The 23,332-nt window shown below is 52.1% G+C and overlaps 1 protein-coding gene across 1 annotated transcript in view; it reads left to right on the forward strand.

The window, feature by feature from the left end:
• SMCHD1 (structural maintenance of chromosomes flexible hinge domain containing 1) overlaps positions 1 to 23,332 on the forward strand; it is a 2,317,253-nt gene that overhangs the window by 1,682,119 nt on the left and 611,802 nt on the right. The gene's annotated exons all lie outside the window — the stretch shown is intronic.

Genomic DNA, 23,332 nt, shown 5'->3' on the forward strand with positions numbered 1-23,332 from the left:
TTATTTCAAACCCAATGCATTTCGGGCTGTTACATCAGCCCTTCGTCGGGGGTCACTATAAAATTAATTACAGAAAAAATTCATCATTGCCAAATAAATAACGTTTTCCACAACATACACAACAGTCTGTCCTTCAACATTAAATTATTCACTTTTATCTTTCCAAAAATCTAGAATGCTCGAATAAAGCCTCATTGTCATGATCATCGAAATCCACCCAGCAAGCTAAACATTATAACATGAAATAAACAAATATCACCCCATGTTCCAAATAGTGTTGTGCTGAAACCCTCCATTTAAATAGAGCATACTCTAAAGTCATCTAGCGCTTTCTGTAGAGTGCCATCCTCGTTCGTATTATAATAATTGGTTTATGTTAAACTCCGAGCACAAAGCAGTTCAAAACCTCCCATGTAACCTTCTAATACCATCTGTATGAACCGCATTTCTCTTTACACCCGTGCGCCTACGTCCTAAATACTTCAGCTTAACGCTTGTATGAACCGCATTTCTCTTTACACCCCTGTGCCTACGTTCTGAATAATTCAGCTTGACGCTTTACCTGCTTCCTCTTTTTCATATGGTCGCTCGGCAAACGCTTTCAGCAACCAAGGAATTCTCGTGTGTTTAACCATGCACTCAAGCACCATTTAAGAGTCTACATGCTCCGCCCCTCATCAACAAACCAACCGATCACCTGAAACTAATTATGCTTCCTTGTGAACTACGTGACCCAGCCTGCACTTGTTTATGGAAAGAAGCAACCATCGTCAGTGTAAAAAACATCATTGTAATTTTCATCCTTTTCAATTGCAATGTCTGTAATATATCTCGAATTGTTCTTCTTTTTTATTCTCATGCTGCCATGAACTTTACGTTTTCCCAGATGTGGAATATTCAATCTTTCTCACTTTTTGTTCAAAAATGTCTTTTGTCCCGGGTGCAAAACCAACATTTAGGGCTATCGTATTTATATCATGAAAGGGGTGGTATGCACACCATTCTTAACTGTTAGTCTTATAATCAACTTTATTTCGCATATTGCGTGAAAACCAGGGAAGTGCTAGCCCTAACACTATAATTACTACAGAAGTGGGGAGCGCAGATTCCACGCTCCACTCCCCAGTGCACTGCATAATTGGATGAACTATCCAACCAACTATCCTAAGCTTTGTGGCCTTGTCATGAGATCAGGAATTGAGCCAACTGAAGCTTGCAGTCTTTGCTTCTGGCTGGGCTCGGGGACGACTGAGCCATGAGCGGGACACAGTAGGCACAGTCCTTTCCTTTGTTAGCGCAAGGAGCAGCAGGTGCCGACTTTGGGTCATCCTCTCCTATGACAGTTCCAGGGCCTGTAGGGCATCCCTTCTTTAGTCCTCTTCTCCATTCCAAGCCAGATCTGAGTTCTGAGTTTATGCCCAAAAATATCCTCAGTGGAGGTCGTCCTAACTAGCAATGGGGCTACTTGGTCCCATCCCACCTGATGCCAACTTCCTGTGAAGCGTGGCATCTACCTATCCCAGAATGCTCGATTCCGCCTGCCCCCAAGATGCCCCTACCTTCTCTCAGTGTGTGGAGCTTTGTAGCCCACCCTATGGGCGTGGCAGCCCGTGGGCTACAAGCCCACAGGAAAACCAGTTTGGCAACTGTTTTCCTTCTCTGTACCCCACTGCCAGGCTGTGTACCCAAACAATTGAGCAGCCCCCTCCCTTTCTTGTACAGTACTTGCCCTTCCATGGCAACTTCCCTTTTGAAGCCAAGGTCCATGAACCCAGGAGCCGCCCTAGGAAGACCCCTTTCACACAGCATCTTTAACATCCTGGATCCCTTGCATCAGGACCACACAATTGAGGTCAATGGCAAGGAGCCACTGAAACTGAACTGAATCCTGCTTTTCTCGATGCTGTAGCTGTTGACACATTGTTGGTTTCCTTGACTGACTCATTGCCTCAGTTAGTTCTTTAAAGTAACTTAAATTAACCTCATTGCTACTTAGCCAACTTTTTCTTGAAAAATATCCTACATGTCAAATTAATTGAATTTGCCAGTGCTTGTTTGTGGTTAAGGGATATGTTGTAATTTATTGTTTCTTTTAAAATCTATATCTGATAGACTTCTAGCCGCAGATTCCTAACCTTAGAATTTGCCCCAGGCGACAGACAGAATCCGGATGATTTTTCATGAGCAGTAACCCTGCATAGCAGTAGGTGGCGTCGATCGGCTCCTCATCTGTCTTTGGCGTCGTCCGTGTCAGTAGTGATGTTGCGGTACCTATATCGACATCACCCAGGTGCGTTGATGCCAGTTCTTTTCCTTCTGTGGGGAAGAGCTACCCCTCTGTCGCTTTTTGACCAGCCGTTTGTTTTTACATTTTGTCGACTTCTTTTGAGGTTTCCCTCTTGGTGTGTCGAGGATGTCCTTGCGCAAGTCTGGTTTTAAGCCCTGTGGCGCCTGTCACCGGCCGATGTCAGCGACGCACCCTCACCTTGTCTGCCTTTGGTGCTCCGATTGCTGGGCCATGGCTCCAAAGGCTTTGAGGAAGCGGTCTCTAAAGCTGCTTGCGGCGTGGCATGTGGCGGTCAAGATCTCGGCCAAGGGGAAGGTCCCTGGATCGTTCGCAGAACCCACGTTCTCTTTGTCCTGCTCAAAGTCATGGGGACATTCAGGTATGAGGCATAAAAAGAAGAGTAAGAAGTTGAGGCGTTCTTTGTCTTTTCCTCATCTGTCTGCTGATGAGGGAGACTTGAGGTTCGAGGCCACCTTCTCCTGAACCTGCGCCTGGGCCGCCTTCCAGAATTCCTCAAGATCGGAGTGACCCCCGCCCAACTGTGAGAGTTCTATGAGGCCATACGCCTCATTTTTGTGTGGTCTGACCCCGATGATGTGCATTCGGGCCCCCTAGGATCGGAAGGGCCCCTCCCTCTGGTACCGCACCGGTGGCTCCGGCCCAGGTGGCGCCCCATGGATTCATTCCTGGATCTGGTCCAGCGCCGATCGAGCCGTCCCGACCTTCCCTGGTGCCAGTCCCGACGCCAGTGCTCCCGGCAGAGCCGGCGCCCTCCGAATCCGACACGGAGCCGTCGGGGTGTCTCCTGACTCCTGCGCCGGCGGGAGCTGTGCCTCCCAGATCTGAGCGTTATTTTTACCTATCTGAAAGAAACAGGTTAGTGTTAGATTCCTTACCTTAGAATATCCCCAGGCGTCAGCCTGGATCCGGAAAGTTTTGCGTAGCAGTACCCGTGCGCGTCGATAGGCGTCGTCTGCGGCTCAGCGTCCGTCTGCGGTGTCGTGATCGCCGGGATGACATCGTCGGAGTACTTAGACGCCGCCCTTGCGCGCTGACGTCAGTTCTTCTTTTTTCTGCGCCAGCAAGCGCAGATCCAGGAAGAGCAGTACTCCTAGTCATTTCTTGACTAAGTTTTTGATATGTTTTGGATCACTACTCGAGTCGACCTTCGACTCGCGGTGCCGATAAGGATGCCTCGCTTTAAGCCCTGCGACCACTGTCACCGATTGATGTCGGTGACCGACCCCCACCGTTGGTGCCTTTACTGTCTCGGGGCCGACCACGATGACATGTCGTGCCCCGACTGCTGGGCCTTGACCTCGAAGGCTAGGCGGGAGCGGTCCCGTAAGTGGCTTGAGCTCCAGCAGTCGGCCCACGCCACTCGAGGTCCCGGTCTAAGAGGCGGTCGAGGGACCGGTCGCGGGGCCGCAGTCATCGCCGCTCGACGAGTCCCCACCACTTGTCGGGCTCGAAGTCCTCAGGTAAGTCGAGGCATTCTAAAAAGAAGTCGAAGAGACGTCATCGCTCTTCTGACTCCCCCTGACGCTCGCACAATGCGGTCACGGGTTCGGGCGACTCCGCAGGTGCCGCAAGCGCCGCGTACAGCTCCACACCCGCCCGTCCCGGGGCTGCACGCGACGCCGGAGGAGATCAGCCCGTTCCTCACGGCCATGAGGACCCGCTTCCCTCCGTTGGACCCTGCTGAGATGCCTTCGGGCCCCGCGGGTCCGTCTGGGAGCCCAAGAGGGCCGGCGGCTCCGGCCCCGGCGCAGTCGGGTGCTCCGGCGCCATCAAGGACTCCGGTCCCGACGCCTCAATGCTCCACAGGATCCAGGCCTGGATCCGTGGCGTCACCAGTCGACCTTACGACCCCTCTGCTGGCACCGTCACCAAGGGTGTCGCCCACGACGCCATCCCCTGGGCGGCGGCGGCCCCAGTTCCAGTCCGGATCCGGCGCCGTCTTCGACGCCGATAGGTGAACCCTTCACCGGCGACCCGGCTCAATCTTTTTACCCTGACTATCAGGATATGGAGAACGAGGAGGACTGGGAGGGGTCTGAGGACCCTCTGGCACTGCAGTGCCAGTTAAGCCAGGACTGGGCAGACCAGCTGGGGAGGCCAGTGGTCTGGACACTTCGCCCGACACTGGAGTTGTCTCCCCTCCTACCGTGGCTACGGAGGAGGGGGCTGCTTACAGTGTGGTGTTGATTAGGGCAGCCAAGGCCTTGGCTCTTGAGCTCCCTGTCGCAGCCGTGAGGACTAACCTCCTCACTGAGGTACTCAAACCGCAGGCAAGCTCCTCGGAGCCTCTACTGCCATTTAATGAGGCCCTCACCGACGTTCTGCTGAGCACCTGGTCCAAGCCCTCTACAGGCCTCCCTGTAGATCGCAACGTGGCCCGACGCCACCGCCTGACTCCGGGCGACCCCAGCTTCCTGTCCGTTCACCCCACCCCCGAGAGCCTGGTGATCCAGGCCTCTACTGTAGGAGAGTGGGGTCTGCAATCCTATGGTCACCCCAGATTTTTTGCTTCACTGGTTTACGACTTTCCCTGGCTGTGGGCCTGCTAATCAGACCCACAGCCTAGCTGTTCTCTCTCTAAATTGACAACCATGTACTTTAGGTGCATTTACCAATTGGTACTGGGCCACCTTATCAGTCCCTGTACAGTGTACCTTAGGTATCCATGGCATAGGTGTACCCAGGGCCTACCAGGGGCTGAAGTTTGTATTATGCCACCCCTGGCTGGCCACCTAAAACTGACACAACTGGCTGCAAGACAGCTGGGGCAAGGTGGTGTAATCACCCTTTGCTATAGATATAGTATACCTATATCTAACCCTAAAATGGACACATATATTCCTATCAGTCACTCCCATGGCTGGCCTTATCAATCCTGAAGGCAGAGTGCTTGGAATTATGTGAGATGGTGCTCTGGCATGAGCTGAGCCCATCTGCAGCTTGCGGAACCAAGTCCTAATAGCTGTTCCATGATAGCGCTATACCATATACTCTTAAGTGCATTATCAACCTCGCGGTTAAATGCTAACTCTGGTATAACATTATCAAAACATGTCGAGTAAGGTGTCATACGAATTTGAATACTACCCCCTCGCCAATTCTGGCGACGGGGGTAGCATTCCACCCTTCTAGAGGGGCACGACATGTATGTAACTGTGAACCCCGGTTAAAGTTAACTCGAGCCTTGGCATCACAAAATGGATGCTGCCACCACAGACACAAGTCTGACCTCCTGCTGCTGGGAATCCTTCCAGCGAGGGAGGCTTGGACAAAGGGTTTCCTGCCTTGGGAGGTGCTAGCACCACCCCAGACAGGATTTTGTGTATTGGGTAGGATAGACCTGAAAGGAATAAGACATGCCTGGGGCACACAAGGTGCCCTGTGCATACACCGGTTCAAACCAGTTGCTGGGGCATCCCTGCCCCAGCTCTGGTGCGAAAACCGGACAAAGGATAGGGGGTGTAACCACCCCCCTTCCTGGTCCCACCCAGGGGAGGGACCTAGTCACCAGTACAGCCCCCTTTAGCAGGATAAAGGTAGGAGCTGGTCCCATTCCGAATAAGATTAATCCTGAACTACTCTACAAGAAGAAACTCTGGACTTCGACGTTCTGCTCCACAGAAGACTGAAGAAATCCCCCTTGTGGGCAGGGAGTGTCCACCCTGCCACTGCAGGCACCATCAAGCGTCCAGCGGCTTCACTTTGTCGTCTTCCCTCGAGGATCCAGACTTCAGAGCCTGACGAGACCCGGATTCCCAGACCTCTCCGACCTCAACTCACATCTGCAGCACAGCTGAGATCCGTGGGTGCGACGAGACACGTGGGACTGGCCATCTTGAAAGAAACTGCACTTCGCTTCCAGCACGACTCCCGAGGTAAACTCGACCAAGTGCTTTGGGGATTGAGAAGCCCCAGCCCCGAGCAGCCCCTGCACCGAAGATCAGCCCTCCAGCATCCACGAGATCCGCGTGGGGCCCTTCTGCTTGTTTGCTGCTCGACGCGTTGTCTGGTCACTTGCCGGCTGGCTAGTGGCCTCCTAGACGACGAACCTTGGCCTGTTGACGCCGATTCCGGAACAGACACCGCCGACAGCGAGAGCCTGCGTGGGAAAGCTCGTGCCTCCATCCTGGTCGCCGGAGACACCTCCTTGTCCACGTGGCTGCAGAGTCAAGCGTCCACTCTTCACCTGATCGCTACGACGACATCACGTTCCTTCCTGGTTCAACTCCAGTCACTGGCTAGTGACTTTGAACATTGTCCCCTCTGCTTTCAGGTCTTCAGCATCTCTGATCCACCCTTGGATCACGCCGGACATCTGCCTCCTGGTCGCCTGCAGCATCTTTTCTTCTAGGCTCCATAGACTTCAACGCCGGAACCCGACACGACTTTGCACCTATGCACCCGTGGGTGAGGTAACAAGAGCATTTCGGTGCTCATGGGTAGATTGACTCTCCTAGTGTCCAGTTCCACAGTCGTTTTAGTCCTAACTAGTCAGGATTGTCCGTACTCACCTTTTTCTTGAACTGTTCTGTCCATGCGCACTGTAGTCCAGGGGAGGAGTCACCTATCTCGTGATACTTCGAAGACTCTTCCAGGACAACAATGTGCAATCATCCGGACCCAACACTAGGCAGCGATCTATGCTATAGATATGAATGTCAGCAGCCCTACATGCCAAGAACAGATGCATACTGGTAAGTAGCATATTCAATCCCGCGTGTGAGTTCACACTCTGCACCCGCGTCCCGTGGGCCTCCTATTACTTACCTCAGGTTAGGATAGCGTAGTCCCAGCGGTCCTGCAGCCTCTGGACAGCTCCATTTCTTCTATCGACTCTCACATTCCATTTACTTAGTATATGGTTTGCGGTGCCCCTAGGGCGCCATTGTAATTTTGTGCAACTTATCGTATTTTTCCTAAGAGATTGTCATGTGCTTAGCCCTCTGATCTCATAAAGAGTTCAGAGGTGTTTGGTATTAATAAATATACAGTTTATTTTCATAACAACCTGTGTGGTATCCTTTCATCTGGTATTCAAGGGGTTATATTGTGGTAAAACAGCTGGCTTCACATGCCAAAAGAGTTTAGCCTAAGACTGCTTTGTCCATGCTACCATTAGGAAAGCTAGTCTATAAGGTTGACTTACAACCAATCACCATAAGGGATGTTTGGACTGATACAAGGTGATCACTAGAACTAGTGAGCATCATATATCAGGCCAACTTCTCACATCTACGTTTCAGATCGCATTCCCGACCGCTATCCCGGATCGGGAATCCAAAAGGTACGATCAGTTTGGCAAGAGACTGTTCTCCTCCCTAAGTTTGGGGCTGCGGTCTGTCAACACCACCTGCCTTTTGGACCGTTACACCCACTCTCTGTGGGATACGGTTGCCGAAGTGCTGCCGAAATGCCCGGAGGAGGCCCCGGCAAAGCTTACCCAAGCCCTAGCAGAAGGGCTGGACGCAGCACGCTACTCCATACGGTGTGGACTCGATACCACGGACTCGCTGGCTAGAGCGATTGTAACGACAGTGGCGGTTCGCCGCCACGCCTGGCTGAGGTCCGCCAACTTTTCAGGGAATGTCCAGGCAACACTCATGGACATGCCGTTTGATGGCCGTCGCCTCTTTGGCGACAAGGCGTACAGTGCGCTGGAGCGTTTCAAGGACTCCAGGGCTACGGCCAAGCCCTTGGGCCTAGGCCAACGCCAGCAAACTTCCGCCTTTCGCTCCTTTCGTGGCCAAGGAAGGGGCGCTGTGAGAAGTTGGCCTGATATGCAGTGCTCACTATTCTAGTGATCACTATGTATCAGTCCAAACAACCCTTATTGATGATTGGTTGTAAGTCAACCTTATAGACCAGCTATCCTAGTAGCATGGATACGAGCAGTCTAAGGCTAAGACTCTAGAGGGCGTGTTAAGCCAGCTGTTTTACCATCACATTACCCCTTGAACACCCAGTGAAAGGACACCACACAAGTGTTATGAAAATAAACAATGTATTTATTAGAATCACAACAACCCTGTACTCTTTATGAGGACAGGGTGCTAGGCACACAACAAAACTCTTACGAAAATACTTTTAAGTTAGCACGTTACACAAATGCCCGAGGGGCACGAAAAACCATATACGCTAAAAGTGGAATGTGAATTACTAGCAGGTAAGTAACAGTTCTAATAGGCTTTGGAATCGCTAGGACTGGACTAGGGAATCGTTAGATTACTACTAGGAGGCCTAGGGGACTCGGGTGCAGAGTGTGCACTCTCACGCGGGATGCGGGACAAAGTCTATGGAAGCTAGAATTCACAAAGTTAGTGTTCACGGGCGAACCCGACCTGGTAGGGAGAAAACGACAGTGGATCCTGACCCTTGGATAGTGAGGCTATGCTGGGACACCGGAGTGCCGAAGTTACCTAGCCCAGGGGCTGCAGCTGCATAGGTCTGAAAAGACGTCGGGGATCTCGTTGCCGGACCAGGAGCCTGGAAGGAAGAAGTTGCTGGCAGGCGACCAGTGAAGGAAAGTTCGATGGATCCAAGCCTGGATCAAGGAAGAAGAAAACCTGAAAGCAGAGGGGACCAAGTTCTTGAATCACTAGCCAGTGATTAAGTGGGCACCAGGATGGCACCGGGCGAAGTCACCGCAGTCAGGTGAGTGGGCACTGCTGGGCTCTGCAGTCTCTCGGACCAGGAGGCGTTGTCGGCGACCAGGATGGAGGTGCGAGCTGTCCCACGAAGGATGAAGTCGTTGGCGTCGAAGTTACCCAGGATTGGGCAACAAGCCTTGGCTAATTCAAGCCCACGCGGTGGACTCAAAATGGCGTCTTGAGTGGACCAGGAGGGTCCAGGGTGCTCCTCTTCTGGAAGGGAGCAAGGGCCAGTCTGGAGCAACCAGACCAGCAGCAGAAATGTCGTCGGGCGTCGTCAGGAAGGCCACAAGCCAACGGGCTAGTAGCCAAACAACGCGGTGAGCGGCGGAAAGCAGAAGGGCCCCCACGCAGATCGTGGAGATGCTGGGGGGCTGCACTTCGGAGCTGGAGCTGCTCAGAGTCGGGGCTTCTCGGACCCCAAAGCACTCACCAGTAGATTACTCGGCGGGCTTGCTGGAAAGAAGTCGTGCAGTCTTGCAGATGGCCGGTCCCTTGAGGTCTCGTCGCACCCACGGTTCTCAGCTGGGCTGTAGAGGTGGGTAGAGGTCAGAGGTGCCAGGGAAGCCGGTTCTCGTCGAGCTGGGCAGTCGGATTCCGGAGGAAGGACTTACAGCAGACCGCAGTGTTCTTGGATGGTGCCTGCGGATGCAGGGTGACTACTCCTTAGTCACAAGGGAGAAATCTTAGGAAGAAGTCTTGAGTTCCTTTCGCAGAAAGTAGTTTCAGGATTCAAAGATGATCTGATTTGGAAGGGGGCCAGTCTCTACCTTTATCCTGTAAAAAGGGGCTGGCACGCGACTAAGTCCTGCCCTATGGGTGGGACTAGGAGGGGGGTGGTTACACCCACTTCCTTGGCGGGCTTTTCCCCAGCACAGGGTCTGGAGTGACCCTGGAACTGGTTCCAGCCAGCCTATGCACAGTGAGCACCGGGTTGCCACGTGCAGTCACCTTCCTCTAAAGCCCTGCCTACTTACAATACACAAAACCCTGTCTGGGACGGTGCTGGCACCGCCCCTCGCAGGAAACCCTTTGTCCTTATCTCCTGCTCTGGGAGGACTCCCAGCAGCAGGAGGGCAGACTTGTGTCTCGGTGGCAGCATCCATTTTGTGGATGCTAAGGCTCTGTCTGACTTTTAACCGGGTTATAGGTTACAGGCATGTCGTGTCCCTCTAGAAGGGTGGAATGCTAACCCCGTCGCCAGAATTGGCGAGGGGTTAGTATTCCAATTCGTATGACACCTTACTCGACATGTTTTGATAAAGCGATACCAGAGTTGGCACATAACCGCGAGGATTATAATGCACTTAAGAGTATATGGTATGCGATATCATGGAAACGGCTAAGGGATGGATCCCGAAAGCCGCAGACAGGCTCAGCTCATGCCAGAGCACCATCTCACACGATTCCAAGCACTCTGCCTTCAGGATTGTTAAGGCCTGCTATAGGAGTGACTGATAGGAGATCTGTGTGTCCATTTTTAGGGTTAGATATAGGTATACTATATCTAAAGCAAAGGGTGAGTACACCACCTTGCCCCAGCTGTCGTGCAGCCAGTTGTGTCAGTTTTAGTTAGTCAATCCAGGGGTGGCATAATACATGCTTCAGCCCCTGGGAGACTCCTGGGTGCACCTCAGCCCTGGGTACAGGGACTTGGAGAGGGCCCAGTGCCAATTCAGTACCTGAGTACAATTTGGATAGAGAGAACAGCTAGGCGGTGGGTCTGATTAGCAGGCCCACAGCCAGGGAAAGTCGTAAACCAGTGCAGCAAAAAGCAAAAATCTGGGTGATCATAGGATTGCAGACCCTACTCTCCTACAGGCGCCCCCATACGTCCAGCCAGCCACAGGCCACAGACTCTGGCTCAAGGCAGACGTGGTAACCGCCGTGATGGTACCGGGGAACACCGGCAGGGTCAGTCCACACCCGCCCCTGCAGCATCTGCCTCTAAGCCTTCCTAGTCCGGCGTTTCAGGCCCATTCCTCGCCAGTGGGGGCAAGGGTCCGCCATCACCTTCCCCACTGGCGTACCATCACGTCGGACAGGTGGGTGCTGCAAATCGTCCAAAGGGGCTACTCCCTCCCCTTCAAGGCGACCCCTCCAGCCATGCCACCGCAGTACCACTGCATGTCGGGGGATCACTTGCAACTTCTGCAGGAGGAAGGGGGCCATTGAGCGCGTTCCTGGGCCAGACGTAGGACGTGGTTGCTAATCCCACTACTTTCTGGTACTCAAGAAGGGCAAAGGAGGCCTACGCCCTATCTTGGACCTACGGAGCGTCAACGACTAACTCTGGAAGGAGAGGTTCAAGATGCTGACTTTGGCTCAGGTCCTAGCTGCCCTGGACCCAAAAGACTGGATGGTAGTGTTGGACTTGCAGGACGCGTATTTTCACATCCCCGTCCTGTCGGCCCACCGGCGTTATCTGCGGTTCACGGTAGGCCACGTGCACTTTCAGTTTACCGTGCTCCCATTCAGCCTTACCAGTGCCCCACGGGTGTTCACGAAAGTGATGGCGGTGGTTGCAGCTCATCTGCGCAAATTAGGGGTTTCAGTCTTCCCCTATCTCAATGATTGGTTGTTGAAGGCGGGCTCGCTACCAAACAGTCTTCTCCCACCTCCAGACTATGGCCACCTCCTGCACCAGTTGGGATTCACCATTAACGTTTCCGAAGTCGCACCTGTGCCCCTCTCAGAAGCTTATCTTCATCGGATCGGAGCGGTTCGGGACTCGGCGCAGTTTCAGGTTTATCCTCCCGAGCACCGGGTTCAGGATATTCAGGCTCTGATTCCGATCTTTCAACCTTTATCCTGAGTCTCGGTCAGGTTGACGCTGCGGCTCCTGGGGCTGATGGCCTCCTGCATCCTACTGGTGCATCACGCCAGGTGGCGTATGCGGGCTCTGCAGTGGGACCTGAAGTTTCAGTGGGCCCAGCATCAGGGCAACCTGTCCGACCACGTCCTGATCTCGGAGGGCACTGCGAGACAGTTGCAGTGATAGCTAACGGACCGCGATTGGGTCAGCGGCAGATCTCTCTCCCTTCCCCAACCGGAGCAAGTAGTGGTGACAGATGCGTCCCTCCAGGGATGGGGGGGCCACATGGGAGAGAGGGAGATCAGAGGCCTCTGGTCTCCGGCGGAGTCCCGGCTCCATAGCAACCTTCTGGAGCTGCAGGCGATCCGTCTTGCACTGAAGGCATTCCTTCCCTCTCTCTGGGAATGTCTCACTTACACCTCACTAGAAAGCATTTCTACCCATGGCGAGACTTCAGAGACTCCCCTAGTGGTTAGTGACCCTCCACAGGTCCTTTCCAGATATGCAGCTCTCAGTTTCCAGGAGATGAGACAATTGTGTACCTCCAGGAAATTGAAACAGGGTTCCAACCCTACCACTCCTTTTCTGTTAGGTTTCTTAGAGACATATGATGCTAGAAAGGCCTCTAACCCAGGCCCCTCTAATCCAGATGGGAGCATGCCCCCCTTAGAAGGTACTCCTGGTGATCCAGACTCCAACCTCCCTGAAGCAGAGAATGAAGATAGGGAAGAAGGATGAGGCAGACAATGGGCAACCTTTAGTCAGCAGACTTACAAGGGCCAACTTAGACCTACATAGGGAAGGAACTGGGGGACCCCCATTGCTGACTCTTAGCAGGCCTAACTTTGGGGTTAGGAGAGATAGATCTCCTTCTAGGGACTCCAATAGATCTGTGTACTCTCATGCATCTGCTCAGAGGAGAATGACTTCCCCTCAGAGGAGAGAGCATGAAGCAAAGATGAAGGAAGTTAATCTGAGGATCCAAAGGGAAGAACTAGCCCTTGCCAAAGAGAAGCTTGCCTTTGCTAGAGAGCAACAGTTGAGTGGGTTAGCACCCACTGGTGGCAGCAATATCCCTAAGGATAAAGACAGGAGTTTTGATAATAGACACCTGAGTAAAATAGTGCCCTCCTATAAGACAGGAGATGATATCCACAAGTGGATAACTGCCCTGGAGAGAGCCTGCAAAGTACAGCAGGTACCCCAGAGTCAGTGGGCAGCTATATTGTGGCTCTCCTTTGAAGGTAAAGGTAGAGATAAGCTCCTCACTGTTAGAGATGAGGATGCTAATGATTACCAAGTCTTGAAAACTGCACTGATTGATGGGTTTGGCTTAACAACTGAACAGTACAGGTTGATGTTCAGAGACACCCAGAAAACTCAGACTCAAGATTGGACTGACTTTGTTGATTGTGCCACTAAGGCTTTGGAAGGCTGGTTACTGGGTAGTAAAGTTACTTATTACACAGGATTGTATAATCTAATTATGAGAGAGCAAATCTTAAATAATTGTCAGAACCAGTTGTTGCATCAGCACTTGATTGACTCAGATTTGACCTCTCCCCAAGAATTGGGAAAGAAGGCAGACAGATGGGTCAGGACAAGGGTCAAGCAGCAGAACCAGAACCAGGGCGGTGGCCAGAAGAAAGCAGACCAGAAGGGTAATGAGAATAAGCAAAATGACCAGAAGTCTTCAACAGGGCCCCAACAACCTAAGGAGGGTGGGTCCCAAAATCCCCAAAAGAAGAAGAATGATGGTCCTAAGAAACCATGGTGCCAATACTGTAAAAGTAAAACTCACTGGTTTAGTGAGTGCACCAAGAAAGGCCAAACTCCTACCACTACTGCCCCTAAGACACCTGCACCCCCTAGTACAGTTAGTAGTGGTAGTGTACCTCCCAAGGCTATAGTTGGGTTAACCCTGGGAACTGAGGTGGGTTCTGACTTTGTCAGAATTCCTACTCAGGCAGTTCTTGTTTGTACTGGGGACATGGATATGATCCCTACTGTAAGTCCTAGTACTCTGGGCAAATACAGGCAAACACCTTTAATTAATGGAAAAATGGCTCAGGCCTACAGGGACACATGTGCCAGTGTCACTATGGTGACACCAACATTTGCGGACCCAGACCAGATCATGCTAGGTTCAGATTACCTAGTGACCAATGCTAGCAATGTCACTACCAATCACAGTACGGCAGTTGTTAATTTCTCCTGGGTAGGGGTAACTGGCCTCAAAAGGGTTGTAGTTAGTTCAGACCTCCCAGTAGATAGTCTTTTGGGCAATGATTTGGAATCCTCACTGTGGTCAGATGTGGAGTACAGGACTCATGTAGAAATGCTAGGTCTCTCCTCACATGTCCTTGCTGTGACCAGGTCACAGGCCAAGAAATGCCCAGCTGAACAAGTGCTGGATCCTGGAAGAATGGGCCAGACACTACCCAAGAGGAAGAGCAGTAGGGGAAAGGCTGAGCCTCCCCCCCTGCCTCAGGTTGAGGATCAGCCCTCTCAGGAGGCTGACCCAAAGACCCCAGAAGGAACTGTTCTAGAAGAGCTTTAACCTGAACAGGTTGAGTTTCTTGGGACAGGGGGACCTTCCAGGGCAGACTTGAGACAGGCACAGTTAGACTGTTCCTCCCTTGAACCCCTCAGACAACAGGCTGCTGCTGAGGCTGCAGGGAATGCTACAGGTGCCCACAAGGTATATTGGGATGATGGACTCCTATACTCTAAGGCAAGAGACCCCAAGCCTGGTGCAACCAGGAGGCTGGTCATCCCCTTGTCTCTTAGAGGTTTCCTTCTCACCTTAGCCCATGAAATTCCCCTTGCAGGTCACTTAGGCCAGAACACGACTTGGGACAGGCTTGCCCCACACTTTCACTGGCCTCATATGTCTGAAGACACTAAAGAGTTTTGTCGCTCATGTGTCACCTGTCAAGCCAGTGGCAAATCAGGTGGCACAACAAAGGCCCCCCTTATACCACTACCTGTGGTGGGGGTACCCTTTGAAAGAGTGGGGGTAGACATTGTTGGACCAATGGACCCCCCCAACAGCCCCTGGGCACAGATTTATACTGGTAGTAGTGGATCATGCCTCCAGGTATCCAGAAGCTATTCCCCTTAGGACCACTACAGCTCCTGTTGTGGCCAGGGCCCTACTGGGAGTTTTCTCCAGAGTGGGGTTTCCTAAGGAGGTTGTCTCTGACAGAGGTGCAAACTTCATGTCAGGATACTTAACTGCAATGTGGAAGGAGTGTGGTGTAAATTACAAATTCACCACACCCTATCACCCACAGTGCAATGGGCTTGTTGAGGGATTCAACAAGACCCTCAAAGGGATGATAAAAGGGTTACCTGAAAAGCTTAGGCGAAGATGGGACATCCTTTTACCCTGCCTCCTGTTTGCTTACAGAGAGGTCCCACAGAAGGGGGTTGGCTACAGCCCTTTTGAGCTTCTGTTTGGGCATCCTGTAAGAGGACCCCTATGTCTTGTGAAGGAAGGATGGGAGTTACCTCTCAAAAAGCCTAAGCTTGACATAGTGGACTATGTACTTGATCCGCTCCGGGATGGCAGAGTACATGGAGAAGGCATCTAAAAACCTTGAGGCCAGCCAAGAACTTCAAAAAGCTTGGCATGACCAAAAGGCTGTCCTAACTGTTTATCATGCAGGACAGAAGGTGTGGGTGTTGGAGCCAGTGGCCCCAGCAGCTCTCCAAGACAGATGGTCTGGACCCCATACCATTATTGAGCAAAAGGGAGAGGTCACCTACCTGGTGGACCTTGGAACTCCCAGGAGCCCCCACAGGGTGCTTCATGTTAACAGGCTCAAGGCATTTGTCGACAGGGAAAACATGGGCTTGCTCATGGCAACAGATGAGGGACAGGAGGAAGAGTGTGACCCTCTCCCAGACCTGCTCACTCAGAACCCTGATGATGGGTCAGTAGATGGTGTAGTCTTTTCTGACAGCCTCTCTGAGCATCAACAAGAGGATTGTAAACAGGTTCTTCAATCCTTTAGACAAATGTTCTCACTGACACCCAGTCAGACAAACTGGTGCACCCATGAGGTGGACACTGGTGACAGTCTGCCTGTCAAGAGTAAAATCTACAGGCAACCTGACCACGTCAGGGACTGCATAAAGAAAGAAGTCCAAAAGATGTTCGAATTGGGAGTCATTGAACCCTCAGAGAGCCCTTGGGCTAGTCCTGTAGTTCTAGTGCCAAAACCTCACACCCAGGATGGTAAGAGAGAGATGAGGTTTTGTGTAGACTACAGGGGTCTCAATGCTGTCACTAAGACAGATGCCTATCCAATCCCTAGGGCAGATGAACTTATAGACAAGTTGGCTTCTTCAACTTTCTTGAGTACATTTGACCTAACAGCTGGTTATTGGCAGATCAGTTTAGCTGAGGATGCCAAGTCCAAAACAGCATTTTCTACCCCAGGAGGTCATTACCAATTTGTGGTGATGCCCTTTTGTTTGAAAAATGCACCTGCCACTTTTCAAAGGTTGGTGAACCAAGTTCTCACTGGGTTGGATGACTTTTGTGCAGCATATCTAGATGATATTGCTGTCTTTAGCTCCACCTGGGAGGATCACCTGAGGAAAGTTTTGGAGGCCCTGCAAAAGGCAGGCCTCACTATCAAGGCCACCAAGTGCCAGATAGGGCAGAGTCAGGTTGTGTACCTGGGCCACCTTGTGGGTGGAGGCCAGGTTCAACCCTTGGAGAGCAAGATACAGGCCATAAAGGACTGGGCTCCTCCAACCACCCAGACACAGGTCAGAGCTTTCTTGGGCCTGTCTGGTTACTATAGGAAGTTTGTCAAAAATGATGGGTCCACTGTGGCACCACTTAATGACTTGACAAGCAAGAAAATGCCAAAGAAAGTTCAGTGGACAGTTAGATGTCAGAAGGCATTCGATGACCTGAAGCAGGCCATGTGTACTGCACCTATTCTCAAGAGTCCTGACTACTCCAAAACCTTCATTGTCCAAACAGATGCATCTGATTTGGGTGTGGGAGCTGTTCTATCTCAACTGAATATTGATGGTCATGACCAGCCCATTGCTTTTATAAGCAGAAGGCTGACCCCTAGAGAGAAACGTTGGTCAGCTATTGAGAGGGAGGCCTTTGCTGTGGTTTGGGCCCTGAAGAAGTTGAGGCCATACTTGTTTGGAACTCACTTCAAGATTCAGACCGACCATAAGCCCCTCTTATGGCTAAATCAGATGAAGGGTGAAAACCCCAAACTTCTTAGGTGGTCCATTTCCCTACAGGGGATGGACTTTACAGTGGAGCACAGACCAGGGACTGAACTTGGCAATGCAGATGGTCTCTCCAGGTATTTCCACTTAGAACAAGAAGACTCACCTGGTCAAGGTTAGTTTAATGTCCCTAAGTTTGGGGGGGGGGGTGGGTTATGTAGGAGAGTGGAGTCTGCAATCCTATGGTGACCCCAGATCTTTTGCTTTTTGCTTCACTGGTTTTCGACTTTCCCCGGCTGTGGGCCTGCTAATCAGACCCACAGCCTAGCTGTTCTCTCTCTAAATTGACAACCATGTACTTTAGGTGCATTTACCAATTGGCACTGGGCCACCTTATCAGTCCCTGTACAGTGTACCTTAGGTATCCAGGGCATAGGTGTACCCAGGGCCTACCAGGGGCTGAAGAATGTATTATGCCACCCCTGGCTGGCCACCTAAAACTGACACAACTGGCTGCAAGACAGCTAGGGCAAGGTGGTGTAATCACCCTTTGCTATAGATATAGTATACCTATATCTAACCCTAAAATGGACACATATATTCCTATCAGTCACTCCCATGGCAGGCCTTATCAATCCTGAAGGCAGAGTGCTTGGAATTATGTGAGATGGTGCTCTGGCATGAGCTGAGCCCGTCTGCAGCTTGCGGAACCAAGTCCTAATAGCTGTTCCATGATAAAGCTATACCATATACTCTTAAGTGCATTATCAACCTCGCGGTTAAATGCTAACTCTGGTATAACATTATCAAAACATGTCGAGTAAGGTGTCATACGAATTTGAATACTACCCCCTCGCCAATTCTGGCGACGGGGGTAGCATTCCACCCTTCTAGAGGGGCACGACATGTATGTAACTGTGAACCCCGGTTAAAGTTAACTCGAGCCTTGGCATCACAAAATGGATGCTGCCACCACAGACACAAGTCTGACCTCCTGCTGCTGGGAATCCTTCCAGCGAGGGAGGCTTGGACAAAGGGTTTCCTGCCTTGGGAGGTGCTAGCACCACCCCAGACAGGATTTTGTGTATTGGGTAGGATAGGCCTGAAAGGAATAAGACATGCCTGGGGCACACAAGGTGCCCTGTGCATACACCGGTTCAAACCAGTTGCTGGGGCATCCCTGCCCCAGCTCTGGTGCGAAAACCGGACAAAGGATAGGGGGTGTAACCACCCCCCTTCCTGGTCCCACCCAGGGGAGGGACCTAGTCACCAGTACAGCCCCCTTTAGCAGGATAAAGGTAGGAGCTGGTCCCATTCCGAATAAGATTAATCCTGAACTACTCTACAAGAAGAAACTCTGGACTTCGACGTTCTGCTCCACAGAAGACTGAAGAAATCCCCCTTGTGGGCAGGGAGTGTCTACCCTGCCACTGCAGGCACCATCAAGCGTCCAGCGGCTTCACTTTGTCGTCTTCCCTCGAGGATCCAGACTTCAGAGCCTGACGAGACCCGGATTCCCAGACCTCTCCGACCTCAACTCACATCTGCAGCACAGCTGAGATCCGTGGGTGCGACGAGACACGTGGGACCGGCCATCTTGAAAGAAACTGCACTTCGCTTCCAGCACGACTCCCGAGGTAAACTCGACCAAGTGCTTTGGGGATTGAGAAGCCCCAGCCCCGAGCAGCCCCTGCACCGAAGATCAGCCCTCCAGCATCCACGAGATCCGTGTGGGGCCCTTCTGCTTGTTTGCTGCTCGACGCGTTGTCTGGTCACTTGCCGGCTGGCTAGTGGCCTCCTAGACGACGAACCTTGAAATCTTCACTGCTGATCTGGTTGCTCCAGACTGGCCCTTGCTCCCTTCCAAAAGAGGGGCACCCCGGACTCTCCTAGTCCGCACCAGACGCTTTTTCCACTCACCGCGTGGGTTGCCTTTGCCAAGGCCTGTTGACGCCGATTCCGGAACAGACACCGCCGACAGCAAGAGCCTGCGTGGGACAGCTGGTGCCTCCATCCTGGTCGTCGAAGACACCTCCTGGTCCACGTGGCTGCAGAGTCAAGCGTCCACTCTTCACCTGATCGCGACGACGACATCTGGTTCCTTCCTGGTTCCACTCCAGTCACTGGCTAGTGACTTTGAACATTGTCCCCTCTGCTTTCAGGTCTTCAGCATCTCTGATCCACCTTTGGATCACGCCGGACATCTTCCTCCTGGTCGCCTGCAGCATCTTTTCTTCCAGGCTCCATACACTTCAACGCCGGAACCCGACACGACTTTGCACCTATGCACCCGCAGCCCGTGGGTGAGGTAACAAGAGCATTTCGGTGCTCAAGGGTAGATTGACTCTCCTAGTGTCCAGTTCCACAGTATTTTTAATCCTAAGTAGTCAGGATTGTCCGTACTCACCTTTTTCTTGAACTGTACTGTCCATAGACGTTGTTACGCATCCCGCGTGTGAGTTCACACTCTGCACCCGCGTCCCGTGGGCCTCCTATTACTTACCTAAGGTTAGGATAGCGTAGTCCCAGCGGTCCTGCAGCCTCTGGACAGCTCCATTTCTTCTATCGACTCTCACATTCCATTTACTTAGTATATGGTTTGCCGTGCCCCTAGGGCACCATAGTAATTTTGTGCAACTTATCGTATTTTTCCTAAGAGATTGTCATGTGCTTAGCCCTCTGATGTCATAAAGAGTTCAGAGGTGTTTGTTATTAATAAATATACTGTTTATTTTCATAACAACCTGTGTGGTATCCTTTCATCTGGTATTCAAGGGGTTATGTTGTAGTAAAACAGCTGGCTTCACATGCCAAAAGAGTTTAGCCTAAGACTGCTTTGTCCATGCTACCATTAGGATAGCTGGTCTATAAGGTTGACTTACAACCAATCACCATAAGGGATGTTTGGACTGATACAAGGTGATCACTAGAACTAGTGAGCCTCATATATCAGGCCAACTTCTCACATCTACGTTTCAGATCGCATTCCCGACCGCTATCCCGGATCGGGAATCCAAAAGGTACGATCAGTTTGGCAAGAGACTGTTCTCCTCCCTAAGTTTGGGGCTGCGGTCTGTCAACACCGCCTGCCTTTTGGACCGTTACACCTACTCTCTGTGGGATACGGTTGCCGAAGTGCTGCCGAAATGCCCGGAGGAGGCCCGGGCAAAGCTTACCCAAGCCCTAGCAGAAGGGCTGGACGCAGCACGCTACTCCATACGGTGTGGACTCGATACCACGGACTCGCTGGCTAGAGCGATTGTAACGACAGTGGCGGTTCGCCGCCACGCCTGGCTGAGGTCCGCCAACTTTTCAGGGAATGTCCAGGCAACACTCATGGACATGCCGTTTGATGGCCGTCGCCTCTTTGGCGACAAGGCGTACAGTGCGCTGGAGCGTTTCAAGGACTCCAGGGCTACGGCCAAGCCCTTGGGCCTAGGCCAACGCCAGCAAACTTCCGCCTTTCGCTCCTTTCGTGGCCAAGGAAGGGGCGCCCCCATACGTCCAGCCAGCCACAGGCCACAGACTCTGGCTCAAGGCGGACGTGGTAACCGCCGTGATGGTACCGGGGAACACCGGCAGGGTCAGTCCACACCCGCCCCTGCAGCATCTGCCTCTAAGCCTTCCTAGTCCGGCGTTTCAGGCCCATTCCTCGCCAGTGGGGGCAAGGGTCCGCCATCACCTTCCCCGCTGGCGTACCATCACGTCGGACAGGTGGGTGCTGCAAATCGTCCAAAGGGGCTACTCCCTCCCCTTCAAGGCGACCCCTCCAGCCATGCCACCGCAGTACCACTGCATGTCGGGGGATCACTTGCAACTTCTGCAGGAGGAAGGGGGCCATTGAGCGCGTTCCTGGGCCAGACGTAGGACGTGGTTGCTAATCCCACTACTTTCTGGTACTCAAGAAGGGCAAAGGAGGCCTACGCCCTATCTTGGACCTACGGAGCGTCAACGACTAACTCTGGAAGGAGAAGTTCAAGATGCTGACTTTGGCTCAGGTCCTAGCTGCCCTGGACCCAAAAGACTGGATGGTAGTGTTGGACTTGCAGGACGCGTATTTTCACATCCCCGTCCTGTCGGCCCACCGGCGTTATCTGCGGTTCACGGTAGGCCACGTGCACTTTCAGTTTACCGTGCTCCCATTCAGCCTTACCAGTGCCCCACGGGTGTTCACGAAAGTGATGGCGGTGGTTGCAGCTCATCTGCGCAAATTAGGGGTTTCAGTCTTCCCCTATCTCAATGATTGGTTGTTGAAGGCGGGCTCGCTACCAAACAGTCTTCTCCCACCTCCAGACTATGGCCACCTCCTGCACCAGTTGGGATTCACCATTAACGTTTCCGAAGTCGCACCTGTGCCCCTCTCAGAAGCTTATCTTCATCGGATCGGAGCGGTTCGGGACTCGGCGCAGTTTCAGGTTTATCCTCCCGAGCACCGGGTTCAGGATATTCAGGCTCTGATTCCGATCTTTCAACCTCTATCCTGAGTCTCGGTCAGGTTGACGCTGCGGCTCCTGGGGCTGATGGCCTCCTGCATCCTACTGGTGCATCACGCCAGGTGGCGTATGCGGGCTCTGCAGTGGGACCTGAAGTTTCAGTGGGCCCAGCATCAGGGCAACCTGTCCGACCACGTCCTGATCTCGGAGGGCACTGCGAGACAGTTGCAGTGATAGCTAACGGACCGCGATTGGGTCAGCGGCAGATCTCTCTCCCTTCCCCAACCGGAGCAAGTAGTGGTGACAGATGCGTCCCTCCAGGGATGGGGGGGCCACATGGGAGAGAGGGAGATCAGAGGCCTCTGGTCTCCGGCGGAGTCCCGGCTCCATAGCAACCTTCTGGAGCTGCAGGCGATCCGTCTTGCACTGAAGGCATTCCTTCCCTCTCTCTGGGAATGTCTCACTTACACCTCACTAGAAAGCATTTCTACCCATGGCGAGACTTCAGAGACTCCCCTAGTGGTTAGTGACCCTCCACAGGTCCTTTCCAGATATGCAGCTCTCAGTTTCCAGGAGATGAGACAATTGTGTACCTCCAGGAAATTGAAACAGGGTTCCAACCCTACCACTCCTTTTCTGTTAGGTTTCTTAGAGACATATGATGCTAGAAAGGCCTCTAACCCAGGCCCCTCTAATCCAGATGGGAGCATGCCCCCCTTAGAAGGTACTCCTGGTGATCCAGACTCCAACCTCCCTGAAGCAGAGAATGAAGATAGGGAAGAAGGATGAGGCAGACAATGGGCAACCTTTAGTCAGCAGACTTACAAGGGCCAACTTAGACCTACATAGGGAAGGAACTGGGGGACCCCCATTGCTGACTCTTAGCAGGCCTAACTTTGGGGTTAGGAGGGATAGATCTCCTTCTAGGGACTCCAATAGATCTGTGTACTCTCATGCATCTGCTCAGAGGAGAATGACTTCCCCTCAGAGGAGAGAGCATGAAGCAAAGATGAAGGAAGTTAATCTGAGGATCCAAAGGGAAGAACTAGCCCTTGCCAAAGAGAAGCTTGCCTTTGCTAGAGAGCAACAGTTGAGTGGGTTAGCACCCACTGGTGGCAGCAATATCCCTAAGGATAAAGACAGGAGTTTTGATAATAGACACCTGAGTAAAATAGTGCCCTCCTATAAGACAGGAGATGATATCCACAAGTGGATAACTGCCCTGGAGAGAGCCTGCAAAGTACAGCAGGTACCCCAGAGTCAGTGGGCAGCTATATTGTGGCTCTCCTTTGAAGGTAAAGGTAGAGATAAGCTCCTCACTGTTAGAGATGAGGATGCTAATGATTACCAAGTCTTGAAAACTGCACTGATTGATGGGTTTGGCTTAACAACTGAACAGTACAGGTTGATGTTCAGAGACACCCAGAAAACTCAGACTCAAGATTGGACTGACTTTGTTGATTGTGCCACTAAGGCTTTGGAAGGCTGGTTACTGGGTAGTAAAGTTACTTATTACACAGGATTGTATAATCTAATTATGAGAGAGCAAATCTTAAATAATTGTCAGAACCAGTTGTTGCATCAGCACTTGATTGACTCAGATTTGACCTCTCCCCAAGAATTGGGAAAGAAGGCAGACAGATGGGTCAGGACAAGGGTCAAGCAGCAGAACCAGAACCAGGGCGGTGGCCAGAAGAAAGCAGACCAGAAGGGTAATGAGAATAAGCAAAATGACCAGAAGTCTTCAACAGGGCCCCAACAACCTAAGGAGGGTGGGTCACAAAATCCCCAAAAGAAGAAGAATGATGGTCCTAAGAAACCATGGTGCCAATACTGTAAAAGTAAAACTCACTGGTTTAGTGAGTGCACCAAGAAAGGCCAAACTCCTACCACTACTGCCCCTAAGACACCTGCACCCCCT

This window comes from Lissotriton helveticus, chromosome 4_1, assembly GCF_964261635.1.
Source record: "Lissotriton helveticus chromosome 4_1, aLisHel1.1, whole genome shotgun sequence".
In the NCBI taxonomy this organism is placed as follows: domain Eukaryota; kingdom Metazoa; phylum Chordata; class Amphibia; order Caudata; family Salamandridae; genus Lissotriton; species Lissotriton helveticus.